We start from the raw sequence: 25,675 nt of genomic DNA, 5'->3' as shown, positions 1-25,675 counted from the left end.
TAAAAAGTCTTCTAAATATAGCATAAAAATGAAGGATATATTATTGGCAAAAGTCCAAGATTTTAAATCAGGCAAATTTACACCAGTTAAGCGGAAAATAGATATTTTCTAGGAATTTTCTAATGAAATTCAATTGAATATGCGGAAAGTTGTTTTCATACACAATGAGAATCTATGGAATATAAAAATATATTTCTCCACTAACACAAGCAACAAGGTCACGGAATTTTCACGGTATTCAAGCAGGTAATATCGCCGAGGCAGTTCGCAGATTTCCCCTACTGTTCGATGCGAGGAAGTGTAAAAAACACTTCCTGGTTCCAACCTGTGTTCATGCTCGTCTATAGCCGAAACGTCCTTGACGTATGGCACAGGATATGGTTATTAAGAAACTATTTTTAGCAAACGTACAATTTATAATAATATCCTCACGCACAACGTCATATTCCGATTCTCAACAATTAGAACCTCAGTTCCGTGCGCGGTCTGTCTATGATTGTATAACGACCGAAAACAATGATGATCGAAAGAAAACCGAGGGGAGAAAAAAACGAAGAATAGAATAAAACGCGCACGACGCCCCGATGTTTGTTTAATTGAAGAGTTACGAACTAATCGTTTCTTGCGCGGCGCGATTGTGTTAGCAACGACGGAAAAAACGTTTACGGCGAACAATGAATGGAGTTAACGATGAGCAGTAAGGAAACAACACCTTTTCGGACGGTCTTAAGTCATCTTTCCTGTTTACCTGTGACTCGCAGACGATTACATGATGGTCGTGATGTAAATTCGATATAAAAGTGAATAATCGCATCAATCGCGTTGCGTAAGGTTTGAAGAATGCGGAGGTTTCTGTCTTTGGGGCATCACAACTCTTCTGTTCGCATCGTCTCGACTAATTATCTAATTATTTGGTAGAGTGTGATGAATATCTTTACGATATATTGGGTGTTCCAAAACTCATCTTTTGAATAAAACCTCATTGTTTTCTAATGAGTTATATTTTGTGATACGCAGCTAACACACAAAATGCATTTATTTTAGGATAAATATTTTTATGTAGAATATAATTAAATATTATATTATATCGATGTGTTATTTGTGAGACTAAAAGTAACGCGCTGTCTTCGATAGATCAAGTTAAACTTCACTTGATTCCCATAACAATACTATATTCTTCCGACAGATATTTGCTGACTTAGCCATTTCATATAATGGGTGTTACATTTAGATTAATATATTTTTATTATTTACATATTACAGATATCCTTAGTACAACCTTAATTTATAAATTCCTTTATTACCACTATTCTGTTGTACTTGCATTAATACAATCAGTATGTATATCTCAAATTAAAATAAAACTAGGTCATAAAAAAGATTCAAATTGGCTTTATGATTTACTGGTAAGTGAATTTCTTTGATTTTAGGTCAAGTTGAGAGTATCTTCCGACTAACCAGTACAGTTGTTTGATTGTGAATTTAATCTGCTCTGCTTTTTGTCTAATATGATGTTTTTTAATTTAACCTACCATCGGGATGGATACAGATATATTTAGCTGATTCTTCTTGTGGAGTTTTGTCATTTGAATTGTGCCTGTGCGGAATTTAATGGCGATAATTTCATATATCCATTTGATTTCGAGGCCATTGTTCAGTTCTTCGTTGGTTAAGTAAAGATAAGTATTGGCAATTCATGATGATGTTTAAGTGTTAATCTCGTAAGTCCAAATAGGCTTTTTAATTGACTGATAATCCAATCTCAGCGCTGTTCAGCTGTGATACTGGTTTTGAGAGCAATAACATCGAGATTGATGTCAGCGATTGACTGACAATAGCCTAACATTACTTATCTTGAACTTATCGTAGCAAGTTAGTTCATTTCCGGTTTCAAAAGCAAAATGGAGGTGACTTCAATCACTCCTTTCTATGTTGCCTTTGAACCAGCTTCTGTGAAATTAAAAACCGCTATTTAAAATTTCACTATTTCATTTAATAAAGATTCAATAGTTTGCTTCTAAAACATTACCTTAGATTTAAGTCATTGCAATCTCTTTTTGTGCTTTATTCATTTTGTTTCGTTATTCCGCATACAATATTGGACTCGAAGTTTTGCTGAGGATACAGAAATAGTATATTGTCATGAAAGGTTTGCATTCTTACCAAGTTCAACTGATCCATTAATAAGGCTTGTTAAAATTATGGTGATATTGCTTCTCGTCACAATTTCTTCATTTGGAGTCAATAAAGTTCACGTAAGGTCAGTTCTTTCGTATATATTTTGGACTAGAGGCATCACTGAATTACTTTTCTTCAAAAATATAGTTGATCTGTGATCTAGTGATTACTGTTGATCAAAAATATGTTTCTGGGTTTCGATTTTAACAAGATAGTGTCACATTTCATACATCTTTGATTTGTACTGTTGAACTTTTTAACTTCATTGGACAATGCTTTAAAAAAAGAATATTGGGAATACTTTATTAACGAAATTATGGATAATTGTCAGGAATATTTCCAAAAAGTGGTTGTACCAACAAAACCAACTGCTAACGATAGTTATTTATAATAATTATAAAATAATTTTGAGCCACCTGTTACAAATGTTGGTCGGTTTCGAAAACAATGGAATTTGGATTTCTCGCTAGTATATTATGATGGTATTTCATAAGCAAAAGTGGAAATTTATAAGTAAATTATTGCGCGAGCAATGACACAAATCAATCCATATTAAATAAAATGTACATGTATCTTTTATTAATGTTATGTTTACATATATTTTTAGTCTGAACATAAATTAACGACAGTTATAAATAAAATATGAGCTCAATAATATTAATAATAATATACATGTTTATATAATATAATAATATAATTTTAATAATAATATACAGAGAAATTTTTCACTTACTGTTGGTCGCTTTACAATCACTTAACTGATATGTTTGACATGAATTGACTGTTATTTATTTCTTTTAACTTAATGTTTTTTTAAATAACCTTTAAAAAATCAAAGAAAGTAGTAGTAGTAGCGAAAATTGTTTAGTTTTAGTTTTTCTCCAGAATGACCAGCTAGAACCAAATATTCTTTTGCTGAAATAGAGGTGTTTTGCGGGCGACAGAGACCGTTGGTTACGACTGGGATTGTCGTAGTTAGTTATCTACCGGGGTTTGTGGATGGGTAGGGATTTTATCAAGTTGTTATCGTGTTTTAAGGCGCCTAGGGAGAACTTTACACAGAACGTGTTCGTGAAACTCTTCACGAACGGGATGCCTGATGCGAGGTGAGTGTTGACGTTCCTCATAAACCATGGCGCATTGAGTAATGTGCGGACTTTTTTTGAATTGGAACACTTGGAGTAGTTCAAGTTGTCTCTCAGAGACATACCTGTACCACACCTGTGTTCCATAGAAGCAGACTAGACGGACTAGCATCTTATACAAAATCGCTTTCTGGGGGATTGGGAGTTTACTTTTTCTGCAGAGGAGTGGGAAGAGTAGACTTACCCGCCATTGCCTTTGCAGATAGTGTGCTGGATTTGGACTGACCATTGGAACCTGCGGTCGAACTAGAAACCGAGGTATAATACCTTCTGGAGCCAGGGGATAGAACTTTATTGATTTAGAGGTGATAAGGGCGGAACTTCTTGCGGTAGAACAGAATAGCCTGAGTTTTGCTTTGGTTAATCTGCAGCCGCCAGAAATCGTACCACGCAATAGCATAGTTCAGTTGGGCTCGAAGTCTGTTGCGGGTGACGTCGGGGATGTAACAGGTGGTAAAGAAAGCTGTGTCAGCTACATAAAATGCTGTGTGTAAATGTTTGTGGAGTGGGAAATCAGCCATATAAGGTTGAACAGTGCTGGAGCTAGTGAAGCACCTTGTGGGACTCCTGCGGAGATCTGTCTTCGAGAGAAGACTGCGTCACCGATCCTCACTTCAAAGGACCTACCATCCAAGTATGAATCAATCAGGGAGATTAGGACATTCCCTATACCAAGTTCGTTCGCTTTGAAGATTAGACCATTGTGCCAAACTTGATCGAAAGCATTTAAAAAGATGGCTCCAGCTTTGCGGCCTTTTCTTAATGCCTTGTGTATGGTTGCTGTAACATGAGCAGCTTGATAAAGGCTCGAGTGTTTAGCACCGAAACCGAATTGTTCATTCGGGATTATGTGGTGTGCATCTATGAAGCTGTTTAAAGCGTGTAATATCCCCTTTTCGGTAAGTTTGGAACTAATCAGGCTGATGGGCCAATATTCAGATGGATTGGACTTGCCTTTCTTTTTTGGAATGATAGCGACAAGCCCGTGTTTCCCATTCTTTGGGAAATGCTTTAACCTCGGGATGGAATTGATAATATTGGCAAGTTCTGAAAGTTGCTTGCTGGTGAGATTTTTCACATGGTTTACTGTGATACCATCTGGGCCTGGAGCATTTTTTGAAGACAGGCGTTTCATCGAGAGCTGAAGGTCTCTGGGAGAGGCTATGCTCTTCAGAAGATGCACTGATTGAACACTTTTCCTCTCCAGGGAAGGGATAGTGTCGTTAATGATGGAAAACGTCTGTTGAGGTGGGCCAAGAAATGGATTGCATTTGCCCCCATGGATTGCAGTTTGGTTTTAGTAAGCTTCAAGATTCGTTACACAGCTATCAATATCTCAGTTTTATTCATCGTATGGTTTTAATTCTCTATCTCAGTAAGGCAAGAAATGTTCCTTACCTTCAGTTGGTGAATAACAAACTAATATAACAAAAAATTAACAAAAAGGTTCTCGATTTCAGTTAATTTAGCTACTCTTGAAATTAACAACAATTGAAAAATGTTATACTTCTAATCTACTTGCCACCCACAAGCATAATTTGTAGATCTTAAAAATAAATAAAAATATCTAAAATAATTGACTTCTCCAAATATTTCAACGAGCTGTTTGAATACGATTTGTACTAAAATTAATTGGATTTGATTATTTAAATATTATGATATTTATTGAAAAGTATTTGAAAGCATACAATACAATGTTCGGATACCAATATCGTTTATATTCGTTCCATTTATAAAACATTATTGAAAATTGACCCAATGAGACTAATAAACCGTTCCAAAGCAAAGCATATTTTTCGAGGAATTCAGAAAAGCTCCATAAATTAAAGCTCTCTCACGTTTACTCGTTAAATATTTTCCTCTGTTCACTTTTTACATCGGAACGACAAAATTGAATTCGATCTTTAGTATGCATCTAACAGTATTTTTTTACGATAATAGCTTTTTCAGATCGCCGTTACTAGTTATGATGTAAAATGGAAGTTATGAACTTTTAAAGTTAGAAGCATTTCAGTGTAAAAATTCTAAGTTCAGGGATTATTAACGTTTTTAAGGCCACTGATTAAATTTTTTTTATCTAAATTTTTGGGCTATATTCCGAACAATGTATTCATTACTACTTTTCATTATAACAGGTTAACTGAAAAGTCCCCAGCCCACCATAGTAAAACACATTTTTTTGGTAAAATTATTATTTTTTTATTCCAGATAATTCCCTTCGAGGGAGATACATTGATTATAGCGACCCTCCGAACTTTTCGATACCATTTTTGTAGTAGTTTCGGTGATCACTTCTTCATTCGACGAAAATGTCTTCCCAGCGAGCATTCTTTTGAGATCTGAAATAGTCGCTGGGGGACAGATCTGAAAAATACGGTGGATGAGGAGGCAATTCGAAGCCAAATTCATGGATTCTTGCCATCGTTTTCACTGACTTTTGACACGGTGCATTGTCTTGGCGAAGCAACACTTTCTTTTTGTTCAAATGCGGCCGTTTTTCGGATATTTCATCCTTCAAACGGTCCAATAACGCTATGTAATAGTCGCTGTTGATGGTCCTTCCTTTTTCAAGGTAGTCAATGAAAATTATTCCATGCGCATCCCAAAATACAGACATCATAACCTTGCCCGCCGACTGTTGCGTTTTCCCACGCTTTCGAGCGGGTTCATTGTGTGCAGTCCACTCGGAGTGTAGATTGGACTTCGGAGTGAAATGATGGAGTCATGTTTCATCCATTGTCACATATCGATGCCAAAACTCGGGTTTATTACGCCTGATTATCTTCAAACACTGCTCCGAATCATCAACTCGTCGTAATTTTTGGTCAAAAGTGCGCTCGAGCGGCACCCACTTTGCACAGAGCTTTCTCATATCCAAATATTCGCGAATGATATGATGTACACGTTCAGTTGGTTTCTTTAGAGTGTCTGCAATTTTATTCAATTTCAATTTACGGTCATTCAAAATCATTTTGTGGATTTTTTAAATGTTTTCGTCGGTAACAACCTCTTTTGTGCGTTCACCGTCTTCGGTGCTCATTTCACCATGTTTAAACTTGGAATATCAATCCTTGATGGTTGATTTTCCTGAGGCAGTGTCCGGAAACTCGGCATCGAGCCATGTTCTTGCTTCAACCGTATTTTTTCCCTTCAAAAAGTAATATTTTATCAACACGCAAAATTCCTTTTTATCCATTTTTTTCACAATAATAAAAGTTGTTATCTTATCATCTTTTGAGTGTTAGGGCTAACTAAAAAATATATGGATTTAATTTTAAGCCATCTATGTGTCAGGCCGGGGACTTTCCAATTGACCTGTTATTCATTACTAATTTTCAATATATTAGTAATTGCTAACTGGTATGTTATTTATACTATGTATTTAAAAAACTATATCGCCTGGCTCATATATCACAGGTCCGTCTGATGCCTTAGATCACTATTAATGAATCATTCTTAACCAGTAATTAATGAAGAATGTCCATCAACTTCCAATTTGCCGATCGTACACATTTTAACTTAAGTATCTAGATATTTTTTAATAAGAATCTTTTTTAAAGAATCATAGTGTTACACCACCTATGATGTAGCTTTTTTATTACTCTTATAACAATAAAAATATATATGAATTTGAGTTTCTCTTTATATGTCATAACGATATTTCATAAGTGAAAGTGTTTCACAGATCAATTAAAAATTACTTATTGTTTGTCAAATATTGCATCGGTTTTATTACAAAAAAACACATAAATTAACAAAATGTAATAATAAAAGGTTATTGTAAGAGTTAAAAAATTATTGCAATTTTTTTGATAATAATAACATTTGTATTTTATGTAATATATCAAATAAAATGTTTAATATACATTATCTATTAATAAAATATTAATTTGGCATTAACTATTCATTACAGACATTTTTAACATTATATTAAAAAAAGTTTTTTTTCACTAATCCCTTAGAATTTCAATAATCTGCCTGTGGGCAAAAGTATTATTTTATGATTTCCGTTATATACTAAAACTATACTGACATGTATAAGATCACAGAGGAAGTTAAGTTATATTTATGGGAATCCTATCAATAATAGGCGTGATATTAATATAATATACAACAATAAAGCAATAGTCATTACTATAGGTTATTATTTTTTAAACTCTCTTAACTATATTCACCACAATTCAATATTACATAGATTTGATTTTAATGAATGTTACAAATTTAGCAATCGAGGTTAACACATTTTACTATAGCAGCAGGTTGTGAAATGGTTGATCACCTTGTTCAACTAAAACTAGATGAAATAATTCAGTTATCGATGACATTTTTTCTGCGGTCTCATTATCACTTAAATTCATTAAATCGTCGAGTGTAAACGGTATTTAACAGGACAAAAACAAAGTGGGACATAGTTTGACCAATGACAAGTCATTACCTTTCTAATTAACAGAAAACGATGTCATTAATTATTTCATAATTACATTTCAGGAAATGTTTTATACGTGCCGTGTTATTTTCGTCTGTCTAAACGTGTAACAGGTATTTGAAAAAATTACATTCTCTGTATGTTAATTTAATCTAACTAGTTCTTATAAAATCACATCCTGCCTTTTTGTGGCGGTTTCTGAAGTTGATGGAGTTTTTGGGGAGGTTGCCTTGAAGTTTTCATACCTAACACATTTATCATTTTAGTATGAATTTCCACAGATTTTCCATCACCTTGTTTTACAAATAATTTTATTTTTGAATCAATTTCTCTATTGACACCTCGTCTTTTATTTTCTTGTGAATGAATGTATAAATCGAAATTAAATTTTAGCCATTTTCTTACGAATCATTTTTTAAAATTTATTTATTGCATTGTTACTAAAAAAATTCCCGGCCTGACACATAGATAGCTCTACTAGAATTAATATGTTTTTAGTTAACCCTCAAAAGATGCGTGTAAACATTTGACAGCTGTCAGATCATTAGTTTGTGAATTATAGCATTTTGAGTGAAGCAACTTTTGTTATTGTGCAAAAAATGGATAAAAAGGAATTTCGTGTGTTGATAAAATATTGCTTTTTGAAGGGACAAAATACAGTTGAAGAAAGAACTCGGCTTGATGGCGAGTTTCCGGACACTGCCCCAGGAAAATCATCCATCAAGGATTGATATGCCAAGTTTAGACGTGGTCAAATGAGTACCGAAAACGGTGAACGCAGTGGACGCCCAAAAGAGGTTGTTGTTGTTGAGGAAGAAAAGTTTAAAAAATCCACAAAATGATTTTGAATGATCGTAAATTGAAATTGAATGAAATAGCAGACCCTAAAGATATCAACTGAACGTGTACATCATATCATTCACGAATATTTGGGTATGAGAAAGCTCTGTGCAAGGTGGGTGCCGCGCGAGCTCACTTTTGAACAAAAACAACGACGAGATGATAATTCGGAGAAGTGTTTGAAGATGATTAAGCGTAATAAACCCGAGTTTTTGCCTCAATATGTAACAATGGATGAAACATGACTCCATCATCACTCCGAAGTCCAATCAACAGTCATCCGAGTGGACTTCACACGATAAACCCGCTCCAAAGCATGGGAAAATGCAACATTCAGCTGGCAAGGTTATGGCGTCTGTATTTTGGGATGCGCATGGAATAATTTTCATTGACTACCTTGGAAAACGAAGGACCATCAACAGCGACTATTACATAGCATTATTGTACCGTTTGAAGGACGAAATCGCCGAAAAATGGTCGCATTTGAAGAAAAAGAAACTATTGCTTCACCAAGACAATGTACCGTGTCACAAGTCAGTGAAAACGTACTACAAAAATGTTATCGAAAAGTTGGAGGGTGGCTATAATCAGTGTAGGGAATTATGTCGAATAAAAAAAACTAATTTTCCCAAAAAATTTGTTTTACTGGGACTTTTCAATTAGCCTATTATTTATATTGTCACTTGCCGGTTGTAATTTTTGTGTGACTTTTCTGTAGCTTATGAACAAGGCCGTCATGCTATATCTCAGTGAAGTTTTGTGCTACACCTAAGAATATAGCTGAACATACCTTTTTACCTTCATAGGTCTTACTAAACATGATATAGCTACTCTGACAAATAGAGTAGTATTATATGAAACCAACTCAAATATTTCAAGAATGATTAAAAATTTAAACACCCCAAAAAATGGCATCCCTTTTACTTAAAACAGACTTGATCCACTCCTGGAACTTCAACTTTAATTAAATTAATTCCGGGAAAGGACGTTTAAAATCTCTAAGGATATATAATTTAAAACAGTCAATTTAGATCCGGCGTGTCACGGAGCTGGAGACAAAACACCGTCTGGGCGTTGGGATTATCTTTTTACACCTTCTCTTCTCATGTTTTTTTGATTATACAGCCTTTGTTCATCTAACTCGTTCATATTTTACGGTGTACGAGTCAATATTAGAATTAATAATCTAGCATTATATGGATTTTGACTTCTGTAGGGTGGGGTGCCATATATACACACGGTGATATTTTAAAAGAAGAAATAAATTAAATGTCATTTTCATGTCACAACATAACATTTTCTTAAATTATATTAGTTAATTTTCTTTACCTTAATATTATTTATGCTGAATTGCAAACAAGTTGTTATGTCTAATTTTTTGATTATTTTTTTGGTTACAAGACAATTTTAACAATTCCAAATGCTTTACTTTATTGTTTTTGTAATGAAAAAAATAAACTGTTTATTCATAAAGAAGTACATAATATCTTTAGAATTCAAAACAGAATCATCAGCCTAATGTAAAATTTCATTAAATTAAAAACATGTAACCTTTTGATGGGTAGAAAATGGTTTTGAACAGTTATATATTAACGGTCTTATATTTTTATAAGACAAATTTGAGTTAGTTATAGAGGATATTTATTGAGTATTCTGTTATATTAAACGCATTGGCAGAATTATTCAGAGAAATTACGTATGAAATATTCTCTTTTTCAGCCTAAAATATATATTAAATATATTTGTTGCTGAAATAGCTGATTGAGACAATCTATTTTTTCCTAATATTTTTTTTCTTCATTTTATTTTCCTTCATTATTCATATTGTTCATTAGCATATGAAGTTTTAATTTTAATTCTATATTTTAAAGTATATATAAGCAAAATTTATATTATTTCATATATAAAAGGTGCTTTCTCCAAGTCTCCTTTCTCATAAATTTACCGAAGTTGCAAAGCTATTTTCATTTTAAAGTAATAATGTACATAATATAGTAAAAAAGTACAAATCCCTTCAACACATAAACCACATCCCACTATTTCCTGGCAGACTTCTTGATGCCTGCATCATAGAAAATACACTAGAGTGATCTCTGATGAAATTATTCCTCTGACTTTCATGGCATCAATCTTTGTATGGTAAATTGTCAAAATTCACTGAACATCTAAGTTAAAATAATATGGTTTCCACATTTTATCAAATAATGGTTAAATGTCTTGGCTTTATTACTGGTTACCACAATTATCACTCTATATATGCACCTCAAGTACAATTAATATGAATCTTTCTGAAAAGAAATTTGCACCTGTGATAAGATACGAGTTATAAACGATAAAACTGTAATACTAATTTAAGTTCAGCCAGTTTGGTCAAGGCGACATGACGAATCCTGCTGGGATATAAGTCGTAAATGTATGTTTGTGATTGTTTATAGAACATAATAGTTAAACCAAAATAGTTTCCACTTTTTTATCAAAGGTCCAGTCTATCGAGAACTCTATTACTCGCTATCACTTTATATATGCATCTCAAATGCAAGAAGAAGCAAGAACGTAAGAAGAATGTAAGAATGAAGCGCACACTACTTCGAAAGCAGAACAGCGTCAAACAAGATCATGCTGTCAATTTGGCGGTACCATAAATGTATTTTGAGATATCTTTAAGGAATCAGAGAATCATTTTAGATGTTTATTGTCAATAAATATTGGAACTGATTGAAGCAATCAATGAGCAATGGCATTTTATTTCATATTACTGAATCGGTATTACTTTAATTTCCAAAACTACGACATAAATTAGATGCCATAATAGGTCAATTGAAAAGTGCCCGGCCTACCATAGTAAAACACATTTGTTTGGCAAAGTTTGTTTTTTTTATTCAACATAATTCCCTTCAAGGGTGATATACTGATTATAGTGACCCTCAAACTTTTCGATACCATTTTTGTAGTACGATTAGTCCTTTGCTTCAAAATAGGTCTCAGTTTCGGCGATCACCTCTTCATTCGGCGAAAATTTCTTCCCAGCGAGCATTCTTTTAAGATCTGAGAGCAGGAAATAGTCGCTGGTGGTCAGATCTGGAGAATACGGTGGATGAGGAAGCACTTCGAAGCTCAACTCAGGGATTTTTGCCATCGTTTTCACTGACTTGCGACACGGTGCATAGTCTTGGTGAAGAAGCACTTTCTTTTTCTTAAAATGCGATCGTTTTTCGGAGATTTCGTCTTCGGTTCAATAACGTTCTATGTAATAGTCGCTGTTGATGGTTCATCCTTTTTCAAGGTAGTCCATGAAAATTATTCCATGCGCATCCGAAAATACAGACGCCATAACCTTGCCAGCCGACTGTTGCGTTTCCCTCACTTTGGAGAGGGTTCATCGTGTGCAGTATACTCGGATGACTGTCGATTGGACTTCGAAGTGAAATGATGGAGCCATATTTCATCAATTGTCACATATCGACGCAAAAACTCGGATTTATTACGTTTCATCATCTTCAAACATTGCTCCGAATCGTCAACTCGTCGTTGTTTTTGGTCAAAAGTGAGCTCGCACGGCACCTTGTTTGCACAGAGCTTTCTCATACCTAAATATTCGTGAGTGATATAATGTAAACATTCAGTTGATATGTTTAGAGTGTCTGCTATTCCATTCAGTTTCAATTTACGGACATTCAAAATTATTTTGTGGATTTTTAAATGTTTTCGTCGGTAACAACCTCTCGTGGCGCCCACTGCGTTCACCGTCTTCGGTGCTCATTTCACCACATCTAAACTTAGCATACCAATCCTTGATGCTTGATTTTCCTGGGGCAGTGTCCAGCAACTCGGTATCGAGCCAAGTTTTTGCTTCAACTGTATTTTTTTCCCTTCAAATAGCAATATTTTATCAACAGGCGAAATTCATTCTTATTAATTTTTTTCACAATAACAAAAGTTGCTTCACTCAAAATGCTGTAATTCACAAACTAATGATCCGACAGCTGTCAAATTTATACACGCATCTTTTGAGGGTTAGGGCTAACTAAAAAACAAATGGATTTACTTCTAGTAGCGCCACCAATGTGTATTATTTTATTCTAAATTATTTTATTTATATATAAACAACATGTTTAGTGGCTACTTTGGTTTAAAAAATACCAAGATTTCGTCGAATACCCACAAAGATAATATTTTAATTTATGTTGAACTAATAGTTTGTTATTTACTCATTGTATATAATGTAGTAGTTAGTCAGATAAAATCATGACATAGTTTTGATAAGATCTGATTAATTGCTACAACGTTGTAATGTGGCGAAAGAGAAATAAATTAATATAGCATATTATTTCAGTAAACAGATTGACTGATAAAAATGTCATTGCATAATAATATGCATTAAATTGTAATGTATTAAGGATTACAATAGCAAGTCGTTTATATAAGTGATGATTTAAGGGTGTAATGTTTGATTGCTTGATATTTTTACCCTATAAAAATACTAATTATAGCGTTGTACATATAATGCATTTTTCTTCATTGAAGATCAAATATGGCCTATTTAAAAAAAATTGCAGTGAAGTTAATGCAACTGCAAATGAGACTTTAATCTTTTGGCTGTTTTATTGCCATTAACTGGGAATAAGCACCGAAGTAGAAAATATCAATTTTACTGTCACTAAAATATGTGGCGGACTGTGAATTAATATTTAAGGTTGTGGTTTCAAAAGTATCAATTGAATTTATATAAATATATGATATAATATCAGCATTGTTTATTCCAGCATATTTTTTTATTATTTTATTCTTTTTTATTATTTTATTTTTTTCTATTTAGAGAGAATCAAAAGGTACTGTTTATTGTTTTTTTTAGGATTTTAGAGACCGTCGTATTTTGTATAAAATTCTCTCATGATCACATGATCTACTTCTGGGACCTAGGAAAAGTCTAGAGTCTTTATTAATCTGGTCCATCAGTAATACACTCCAGCGGTGATCATGATATTACTAAGTATACTATATTCAATAAAAGATCCAATGCACGTCATCAAAATTATTTGAAGAATTTTGTAGGAATTTGACAACAAAGTCAATCAGTGCCAATACAAATAGAATAGAATTTTATAGACTATTGGTTTGGTTACTAGTTCCAACGCATCAAGCAGAATTCTGTCTCTTTTTAAACAAATTAACTAATATATGATATTTTGAACAAAAAAATTGAACCTACTTCAAAATATTAATAAGGAACTCACTAAAAAGTAAAAAATAATGAAAGTTAGATTTTTAACATAAAAAAAAACGTTTTAAAATTAAATATGTACATAATGGTCGTTGTAATTACTAAATAAAAATAAACAAAAACCTTATTTAATATTTTCACTACATGGATTTATATTTTACTATATACACACAATTTAGCTTCATACCTACCTAAATCTATTTATTATTTATCTATTCACAATATTATTTTAACTACCACTAACTAATCACTTTGAAGTTGGTTCTGTTTGCGAGCTGAACTCTCTAACCATTACGCCGTAGAAGCAGTTGTCGAATATATTTTTACGAGTTCTTACATGCTATTGTTAGTGCTTAAAAAGCAAACTGAATGGCTTTTGCACTGAACGACTTCCGACTTTCCCTCACAACAGTTCAGTATTATACACAAATATCTGATTAGTTAAGATAAAAAATATGTGAAAACTTTGTACATGCCTTTGGAATTTGAGGGTTTGCGTTAAAAAAATACATATATACAGCCGAACATAGAACCTCCTCCTTTTTCGAAGTCGATTTTTGATTTCCAATTTTACAAAGTGATATTGACAATATATTCGACGTCAACTATGATATCCATTGACTGCTTTATTTGGAAGGACTATAACTACGTTTACTCCTGTCACATATATGTCCTAAAAATACATGATAATATAATTTTGCAGCAACGCAAATCGCCTTCTCATATAGAAAAACTTGGAGGGAAAATTGTACCGCATTCGCCATGCTCTCCATATCTAAGTCCATTCGACTATTGTTCTTTTGGGGTTTCATCCATAAATTGCCTGAGAGATGGGCAAAATACATAGAATGAAATGCCAATACTTCGAGTAAATAGATTTTAATTATCCACGTGTTTTCTTTAGTGAAAAACCGCAATTAGGGACACATTCGGTAAACTATGTCCAAAACTGACGAATACATTATATTTAATTTAGTTTAAAACCTTAATAGCGTGACCATGGAAATTCTAAAAACCTGAAACCTAATCTCCGGACGATTTAAACGTGCATATTACATACTCACATACGTACGAAAATAAAGTAGAATGGACGAAATTAGCAATTAAGTTTAACACCTAACACAATAAAAGATATCCGCGTCAAACAAAAGAAAGCTATCTTACGCTATTATTTTCATATCAATCTCCGCTGACGCACGAACGTATCCGATTCGTTTGGTCTGTTACGCAACAAAACGCCGTCACTACATGATAATCGGCTATCTAACCTGCGAAATTACACCTATCATCCCGCACCAGTCGTCTATAAGGTCCATCTTCATTATACCGAGATTATTACTCTCTAATTACAAAACTTTGTTATCCGTCCTAGTCTTCCGACCGAAGGAAAAACAAAAAGGCCGGGACGCCAACTTCAATGTACAAACTATATACCTTGTCGGCAAATATCTTTTTCTATATACATACCTAAACCGCCACAGCCTCCTCTGCTCTTCACTCGATAATAAGTTGTCATGTAATACGGGTCGTCTTTTTGCGTATTTCGATTCATCTATGCGCTCGTTTTATTTCAGCTTTTTCATCGGAGTCTATTGAACTGAAAATATTGTGCCGTCATTAGACGCGTTTGCCTTTTGTATAAATAATTGAGCTGCAGAATGGATCTTTTGGTATTGCAAAAAAATTACGTTATATAGAGAAGTATTTTTGAAATAATAAGCGTATGAGGCGGTGGGTGATATTATATTTCCGTTTATCAGATTCTGATGTTGTTTAGTCCTTAATTTTTTCTTTCTAAAATCCTAACTCTTTCGTTGTCCATCAAAACAATAGGCTGATATGAACTTTTTAGGATGCATAAGTAAAATTACTTTTCCGTTGATTAAATAATCCTCGAAAATAGTCAAGTGTTATTACAAACTTTTGGATCAATTAGATGCCAACAGTTTGTAAAAAGAGAGAAGGGAAATACAGCCGGCTTGGTGGCGCAGTGGTAAAGGCGATATGACGGTCCTCCTACTGTTGCGATAGCCGCGGGTTCGAATCCTACGGAGGCATGGTCGTAAATTTATATTTCTGATTGTCGTAGGCAAGAGTGTAAAATCCGACAAGGAAAATGATCCCAGTCATGCCAGTAACCAGGCTGGGTAAGACTGGATATCATCTGGGATGATTTCTAAAGTTGGTCACTCTCCAGTCAGTAGGCTTAATGCTGAGGACCGTGGTTCGGAGCCCACGTTAAACTGTAGGTCCAGTTCAGATTTTAAACAAGAGACTTTAAAATATATTAAAAAAAGGAAATAGTCTTCCATAACGATTATAACGAATTGTATCAACATGCAGATTATTTTCTAGATATAGCCAATTGGAGGATCTTTGGAATAAGATTATTGAATTTAATCTCATTTAATTATACTGAAAAAATTAAGAAAAAAATTTAAAGAGAAACAAAAAATGGAAATAATTGAAATGAAAAATAAGTTACATTATTTCTATAGCTTTAAATCATTTTTTACAGTTTTGTTTTCGCAAATTTCCGTTTAATTAAATTAAATTAAATCTAGAGGTATGTGTATATATTAAGCTTTTGTTTTTCTCTTAAATTCACCTTATTCTCTTGGGTCTCTGTGCTGTTCTGGAGTTATCCAAGAATTGTGTTACTTCGATATTGTTATCAAACATTTTTTCTCCCCATGTCTCCTTACGATTCTCTAGATATCCTGAGTAGCAGCCCGTATCTGAAGGTCTCAGTGTAAGTATACACTGTTGTAGTATCTGAGTATACCTACAATACTTCTCACGACTTTATTCTCCAAAACTTGTATTATGGTACACCTACTTTAGCTTCTTTATTGTGGAGTAGGCTTCCTCTTGTTGGTCTCTAAACGTTCTAGCTGTAATGTAAGATTTTAATAGTTCAGTGTGTTGCAACATTTTCTGTAGCTTATGAACAAGGCCGTCATGTCATACCTTATCGAGGGCTTGTGATACATCTAAGAATATACCTAAACCTACCTTTTTACCTTCATAGGCTTTCTCAATTACATCTGTTATTCATGCAATTATCAATTGTTGAATGTTTTTTAATAAACCCAAACTGATGTGAAGGTATTAGGTATAAATAAAATAACTAAACAGTTTTTTTGGTATTTTCGGCTATAATTTCCTCCAGTGTTGTTATACCTTCAATGGTATAGATACTCCACTGTATTTTCCAGTGTATATTGTATATTCCAGTATATATATATATATATATATATATATATATATATATATATATATATATATATATATATATATATATATTTGCAAAATAACTTTTTTCCCAATAAGCTATATAAGTGAAAAAGTACAACAAATTTGACAATGCGTTTATATTAAAAATCCACACTAGAATATCATAATAAGTCTAAGCCGCTTGCAACAATGTTATACATGTCTAGTTTTATTCCATAAAACAAGCTTGAAACCAATTTTTTCAGCTCGAATAAAAACATTTTGATTATACCAGGTAAGAGCTAAACATCGTTTGATTAGCATTATAAGTTGGCGATGTAAGGCTTTTTTTGTCTACCAATAAATTTAATGAGAATATCGTGTCCAAGTGGCTTCACTACATAAACCTCTTCCCCGCTAATAGTTAGGTTAGGAGCGCAGTTGATTCTTTTTTCTTCTTCTTTTTCGCCCCAACTTTTTCCTTTACAATCTCGTTGAATAATTAGACATTGCGTTGTTACGAAGCGAAGCGCCAGCGATAGTGTATGGATAGTACATTATTATTTCGTTGGGATATTTTTAATACAAGAAGGCAGACCACCCATCGGGTGCGTAAAATGTTTTTTTTCAAGCCCGTAAAAACCAGGTCATTATGCTCCAATCACGACTTCAAAAGGTTCACTTATATGCGGTTTATTGCGAATTAAATTATAATTATTTATGTCGGTTCACTTCAATAACACGGTGTTAAACAGTTTGCAACTTAACGTATCATCGTCGGTATTCAGTGGAAGATAAGTATTATAACTACAAAGACTGTGAATTAGTTTTAAGGGGGTTTTCTTTTATAAATTCACGGCTTCAGTTAGGTCATTATTTTTATTATTTGAAGTATTAATTCGTCTTATTAAAATATACAATAGGTAACACATCATTCACTTTTTCCATCCATTACTCGTAGTTCAGTATATTTTTAGGGTAAAAAAATTGAATTTTACGAAGTTGCCAGTTTTTGCACATAATACGTATATTTGAAGAATGTAATATAAATGGAATACATTATCTTGAATTTACATACTAACCTAAAATATCTCTTGAAACTCAAGTTAACATTTTTTCATGTGTCTTTCAGATGTGAAACTTCTCGTTTCTATTTTATCTTTGTCCTTATTTACCCATTTTTCAAAACTTCTAGCGTCAGTTTTATGCTTTGTACCTATGGGAATTACAATTTGCTTGCTGAGTATCATTACGAGTCAGTAAGCCTAATTTTTCGAATTGTTATTATCTAAATAAAAACATCTAGCACGAAAAAAGTTTTAAATTATATAAATCTGGTAATGCTCAGTATTGTATAAAAATACCTTATAATAGTTGGGTAAATAAAATGCATAAATTGTAATTTTTAAGTTCATTTTAATAATGGCCTAACGCCTTAAATAATCTTATAAGAATGTGCAACTACAATACTTTAGACATGCTTTAACATATCAATTTTTTAAAATACATTTTATTTAAAAATATGTAAAATGTACACTGCAAGTATTATTTCAAAGAATTCATATAATTTCTCTAATTCATATAAGATCTTCATATAAAATTCATATAAAAGCTGTGTTATATTTAGATGTTGCTATAAAAAAAATCATTTTTGTCCTTTGCTATTCTGTTCGCTTTTCTCATGTACCAAAACAAACAGCACCTAACTATGATCTTTCTGCTGGTATAAAATATTGGACAGACTGCTTGTTAACTTAAGTTTTGTGCATAATTTGGGAATTAAATAGAACAGTCCAGACATCCTTTACCTACAAAGTAAAAAAAGTCACTGGCTTTGTTCAAATTACATCTATCATACTGCCTGGCTTCAATAACTTCACTGTTGAACTCAGTATCATTTCCTGACATATTTGGATCAATATTTTCCTTTTCCTATGCCACTGCTAAAATAGAGGAAAACTCATCTCTGTTAAACTCTTCCACATTTCGGTTTGTGCCTGTGTAAAATGTACGCTACAAACCCTTTTGCTCTTATTTAAGACCTCACAATAGCTTCCCATCAGTTTTGCATTATTTATTGCTAAAACCCATTTCTAGCATAGAGCAGGATCTCTAGGAAAACTGTGCGACCTATTTGAAATGGTACTACATCGTGGGTCGCAACACCTGAGATGTCTTCAGATTTAAACAAATCATTTTAACTAAAAAACAATCGTAAAACATAGTTAACAAAATAAGAATATTTAGCACGTAAGTTTATAAGTTTGCTTTGTCAGCCATGTCGAAAAACGCATCCAATTTGAAAGAGATGCTTTCAATAAAAGCTTTGTCGAAAAAGTCGAAAATATCCAGTAACTTCTTCATTATTTTCACCAAATAAAATACGCGTACGATTTCTTATGTTCTACAATAGTCTGAATATGTCAAATGTAACTTTTCTGTTATATTTAAACTTCGAGTCACCTAGCCGCAAATGAACAAATTAAAATATTGTTTCGCATGCGTCCATATAAGATACCCTTCTAAATACTCAATATTTTATATTTCAGTTTTAATAATTCGTGCATAAATCGTCGACGACAGCGCGAAATGATAAATAAACATAATACCAACGGATTCGTAGCGGAATTATAACGTTCCGGGCCACGCCGGCCTTAACTAACGCATCAGCGTAGTTAGCCGGTTAGATTAAGACGAATTACGGCGAATAACAATCGCGGGTATTTCGCTCGCGGACCTCCGTAATTGGCGTTCGGGTAGGAGGGTGGCGACGATTCCGATTTTAAAAAGCCGAATCGAACGGGAAAAAAATCGAACCAGAATAAGATCGGACCCGAAGATATGTAGCTGGCCGCATTAGCTTCCAATTAGAACGTGTTGCTATGATCTGCGGATTCTATTGTAAGCGAATTCCTTCAATGTCTGGCGGATGCCTCATAACAATGAGGTAGTGGAGATCTGCCGGGGGGGTTGCCGGTATTTTTTCGGTTAACGGATATGCTCGGTCGGTTTGTTTTAGTTTTCTGTAACAAGTTCATGCTGTAGTCTTTTTTTTCAGTTTGGGTGTTTAGAATGGCAGCAAATTTTATTTTATTCATATTAAATATCGGTTACTCTTTTACAATTAATTATTTTTCCTTTAATTTGTTGTAATAATTAAACTCCTTGTATGTATTTGAGATCCGAGCTATTGTTACTCAATAGGATATCTCTCCATAACTTTTCAAAGTGGTAGCGGTAAAAATAATGAGAACAACAGACATGACATTCAATATGATTAGTATTACAACAGGTAGGCCAAGTAAAGGTGAGTCTAACTAAACCAGAACTATAACAAAAAGTCGTTGCCGCCGCTGGGAATCGAATCCGCGACCTCCGCGTGTTATCTGATTGCTCTAACCACTACATCATAGAGGCGATATTTCTACGGCTTCCCACATTGTATGGTTAGTTCTAAAAAAGCAATCTAAACGGCATTTGCGCCGAACGGCTTTGGTAAGCAAACCTTTACTAAAACTCCTCAAACTCCCCTGAAGGGTATAGCGGTCCGGTTAAAACAGTGACCTTATCATCATCATCATCATCATCAGCTTACGTAAATAACTTCAAAGTATGCAATTAGTTGTCTGTACGTCCCTTAAAACAGTTTAGTTTCTTCAGTTTTCAAACTTTTTGTTATGCCAAGGCGTTTTTTTGTCTTGTACTGTGTTAAAATCTGAATTTTAAAAAATAACCAATACTCACACATGTTTATCAATAGAGATGTTTTCTTGATAATCTACCATGATACTCTCCTAAAAATTAAAAGGAAATTAGAAGAAGAAATTAGAATTATTGGCTCATATCATAATTTGACATCTTTGTCTATCTTAACTTCGTAGCCAATGAATTTTAAAGATTTAATAATGTCACAATTTTTTTTAAAAGACCGATAGTAGTTTGCAATTGAAGAAAAAGAAACAGGAAATGTTTATATTCGATTAAATATATTTAATGGTTATTTTCAACAATTCGTTTAAATGACCACCTAGAATATCAAGTGAATAATGAACTTATCCATATCACAAATATTTCATGTGGTATTAACCCAGATTAATTAGGGTTAAAAAACCAGCTTCAGTTGTAAATATTTCGACCTTCAGAAAACAAGAACTTCCTGAATGTACACGTAAAAGTCAAGTTGGCTACTAAACGACCCTCAACAGCATCATTAAAAAATAATAACAATGATTCGAACTATAATGTATTCAACCTTTTTAATAAATCCAAATTTAACTTTTAAACTTTTTTTCAATAATAGATAATTTTAAGCTATTGTAGGAATGTTCGTCGGATCGGTCGATCGGTCGAAATGTGTGGCTGCCGCTGCGATTATTTGTCAGAACACTCACTACTATTTTTGGAAGGAATTTGCACGGGAACTAAAAACACTGGTTGAATCAAAGTTGTTTATTTTAACTTACGATTGATACATGTGGTCGATGGGAGAATTGACAGGATATTAGGTTAAGGTGAAGGAAGTACGGTAGCGCTGTGGAAGTGGTACTGTTACAGGGGGACGGTGATAAGAAAAGAGAACGAGACGTCGTCGTGATGGCCTTTTATACTCCAGAACTGCATGGTACCAATCCACCGGCGTTGCCAACCTTTGTAGTTGTTGATGGTGAATTGGTGGTGGCCTAAAGGGTCGTGGCGGTCGCCACATAACTCCCCTCCTAGTGGAACAGCCGTGGAACGTACCTATATGTGGTGCAAGTTCCGGAATGCACCCGCAATCACGCAAACAAACGCCCGGGGACTGCTGATGAGATGGAGATCCCAACCTGAGCGAGGAGTTTTACGGGATCAGCTGCCATCGGAGCTGTAGCAGGACGTCGTTCGTCTTGAGGCGTTTAGCTTTGTTTGAGGGTACCTGTAAATGTGTTACGTGTCCCGTTTCGTGATGCGAGGGTGCTCATGTGTTGCTGATATACATGATGGGCTTCTGTGGTTTTCGTCCATCAGGCTAGTCTCGTGGGATGTCGTCGACCACGTGATGTTGATGAGTTCCGTTCCTCGTGCTATCCTTCCATGTACGTGTCAAGCACCTGTCGAGTGGCTTATGTTGCGTTGATTTACCTTTTAGGCACTTTGATCACGTCGGGGTCACCAATTGTAGGAATGTTCGTCGGATCGGTCGATCGGTCGAAATGTGTGGCTGCCGCTGCGATTATTTGTCAGAACATTCACTACTATTTTTGGAAGGAATTTGCACGGGAACTAAAAACACTGGTTGAATCAAAGTTGTTTATTTTAACTTACGATTGATACATGTGGTCGATGGGAGAATTGACAGGATATTAGGTTAAGGTGAAGGAAGTACGGTAGCGCTGTGGAAGTGGTACTGTTACAGGGGGACGGTGATAAGAAAAGAGAACGAGACGTCGTCGTGATGGCCTTTTATACTCGAGAACTGCATGGTACCAATCCACCGGCGTTGCCAACCTTTGTAGTTGTTGATGGTGAATTGGTGGTGGCCTAAAGGGTCGTGGCGGTCGCCACACTATCATACTAATAATATTTTTATTAGCAATAATGTACTAGAAATCGAACAGAAGAAAACCAAGATTATCTCTAAACTGTCGTTATTGTTTCATCATCAAATTTTATTATTATTTATTTTAACTTTTTAGACGATTTTGATGCAACAGTTCATAAAAAAGACTCTTTATAAAAGAAATAATATTGATGTTATCAGGATAACCAGGTCATATAGCCCGAATAGTAATTAAAATAAGCTAATTAAAATACGAATTGCTTCAAGATCGAGCGTACCTGGCAAATTTAACACCTTCCAGCTTTTCAACACTTCAGGAAATGTTTTCTTTGCAAAACTATTTTTATCAAATGAAAAGGTTTTATTAGTATTAATATAAACTTAATTAACAATTTCAAATTATCTCCGTCTCTATTTGTTGCTTGATAAAGTGAATCAATATTTTAATTATATATAATGTATAATATACTTAATAACCTGTACAATAGAAAAGAAAATTAACCAAGTTTCAATTAACATTCCCATTCATCTCTTCTTAAGTTATCTAACATAATTGCCATAACGAAGCATTACGCTTTATTGTTAGGCAATTTGCGATTTAGCAATGACTTTATAACAAATTATCCATCGTAATTAACGTTGTTAATTGATGGGATTTACGTTGATTCTACGTAGGCTGTGGTTATTCGGTGTTTATTTTATTTCTGACATATGTTCAATATGTCGGGGACGTTTTTTGTTTTTCCAGTGAGGCTCCGATTAGCCAAGACATAAATGTTAAGTTTACAGAGCAAATATTTACGAAACTGCCGCAATGGAGTCGTTCAACTTGCCCTTTCTGGAATCCGCAAAACAATAAACATTTCCGGAAAACACGCAGTATCTTATTGTTACTGGTCAAAAAAATGTGTGGTTAACATTTAAATACTACGAATATGAATAATGATTTTACTGATGAATTTCATGTTCAACAAACAATAATTTTAATAGCAAATTAAATAATGTTCAATGTACATGCTATTGTAATAAGAAATACAGGACTTCACGAGTTATATCTTTTTGATGATCAAGAAAGCGTCTTTGAAACATATTTTTATGTATATACACTGAAATAAAATATTTTAATATCATATTTTCACTGCAATATCAAAGCTATTTGAGAAACTGATATTTAAACGTGTTAAACATTTGGTAACAATACCAGATTTCCAGTTTGGTTTTCGAAATCACCATTCAACAATCGATCAAGTGCACAGAGTAACTACGGCTATTGAAAGAGCGTTTGAAGAAAAGAAATACTGCCCCGCAATATTCCTGAATGTCTCACAAGCTTTTGATCGGGTTTGGCATTTGGGATTAATCTGTAAGATGAGCAAATTGTTACCGCGTAACTATTGTCAATTGCTGGATTCATATTTATTCGGAAGAAAATTTAGAGTATTGCACGAAATGGCGTTCTCGACATTTAAAAATATCTCGGCTGGAGTTTCACAAGGTAGCGTCTTAAGACCTCTCCTATATCTGCTTTACACTATTGACATTCCAACAACAAAAGAAACACTTCAAACACTTCAATAAAACACGTTTGTTTAAAGCACATATGTAAGAAGCAATAAAAGAAATTTAAACCCTGAGAGTCATAATCTATAAGAGTTTGGCTTCTGAAATGCAAGGAAATATTAGTTTTAGTTTTTTTTTCCACAAGATTACAGTAAATATTTTCCAATTAAATAAATAGATTTCAATTGTTTATACCAATAAATCATTTTTAACAATGGTTATAATTATATGCTTTCGCTTAATAATAATATGGAAATAAAAATTTTATTAGACTCTAAAATCTCATTTCTCATTTTTTCAACAGGTACCATGTGCCTTGTAATAATGTAAGTTTACAAAAACATTCCTTGTCATATCACCTAAAACCCACCAAATCTATCTTTCTATTTCTCGTCGTGTCTATCACTCGTTTTTGGAAACAATTTTTCACTTTTCAAAATATCTGGAGAAATGATGAAAAGACGAGATATATATTCAACGAATCTGTCCAAACGATTACAAAACATATTTTGAGATAAAAGTTAAACTCTCAATAATACATTTTTATATTAGTTTCCACTAAATTTCAACTTTTAGTTTAATTAATGTTGTTATAAATCATTATGTTTTGATGACAGAATATAAGAACCATATTCAATTTACAAATTGCAGTTTTTTTTCTGTAATTATTTTTAGGTTCCATTCTTTGAAATGTGTCATATGAATGAACTCATATATTAACAGTAAAATGTCCGATTATCTAGTTTACTACATATGTTTATTGTTATCTCTTCACTGGGACTATCCAATTTCCATTTTAATCAATTATTTTTAAGATTACCTCAAATATATAAAGCATAAACCCTGTGTAGCTGCTTGGGTTTGCCCGAAGCTTTTAGATGGATTACGGATTAACAGTTTATGTTATGTTTGGCTTACGTCAGAGATGAATTCGGAATATCTCTGAACAAGAGACCTAATCTGCTTTAGTCATTATCTGCTATATCCGTTTATGACAGAACCTAAATTAAAAGAAACGTTCCGGGCACATTCACATTAAAAAGATCCTGTAACAGTTACTGAACCTAGTTATAAAGTGCAAAAATTAATAGACCTAGAACTAAAGGATACTAACAATTTTAAAAAATAATAGTAAATAGTTCAAAAATCAAAAACCCCTTGAAATTAACGAATTGGTAAAAGAAAGCCGAAAAACTAGAAAATCAAAAGGTTAAAGATTGAGGTTAAAGAGTGTTGCTTCGGTATGTAAGTGAATTAAGCCTGGAGATTTAAAAGACCAATCACTAGAATACTGCCTATTAAAAATGAAAACGCTATTAATGATGAAAAAGCTGAATTATTCGCAGAACAGTTACTTAACGAATTCCAACCGATTGATATAGAATCTACAATAGATACAGATGCTGTTTATCAGCCCGATGTAGCTGTAACTCTGATTTCTCTAATGGAAATTGCCACAGAAATTGACAACAACCTCAAACCTAAAATGGCTCCTGGTATTTATACGATATTTTACCACATGTTTCATGTATCTACCATAATCTTGGATGCGA

The 25,675-nt window shown here is 33.5% G+C and overlaps 1 protein-coding gene across 3 annotated transcripts in view; it reads left to right on the top strand.

Annotated features, from left to right (window-relative positions):
* Positions 1–25,675, top strand: part of LOC143198622 (uncharacterized) — a 178,913-nt gene that overhangs the window by 66,610 nt on the left and 86,628 nt on the right. The gene's annotated exons all lie outside the window — the stretch shown is intronic.

The sequence above is a fragment of the Rhynchophorus ferrugineus genome, unplaced genomic scaffold (assembly GCF_030347505.1).
Source record: "Rhynchophorus ferrugineus isolate W39M unplaced genomic scaffold, kcgeb_rfMv2 rfM6, whole genome shotgun sequence".
Classification (NCBI taxonomy): Eukaryota; Metazoa; Arthropoda; class Insecta; order Coleoptera; family Curculionidae; genus Rhynchophorus; species Rhynchophorus ferrugineus.
This window is presented reverse-complemented; position numbering and strand designations above follow the sequence as displayed.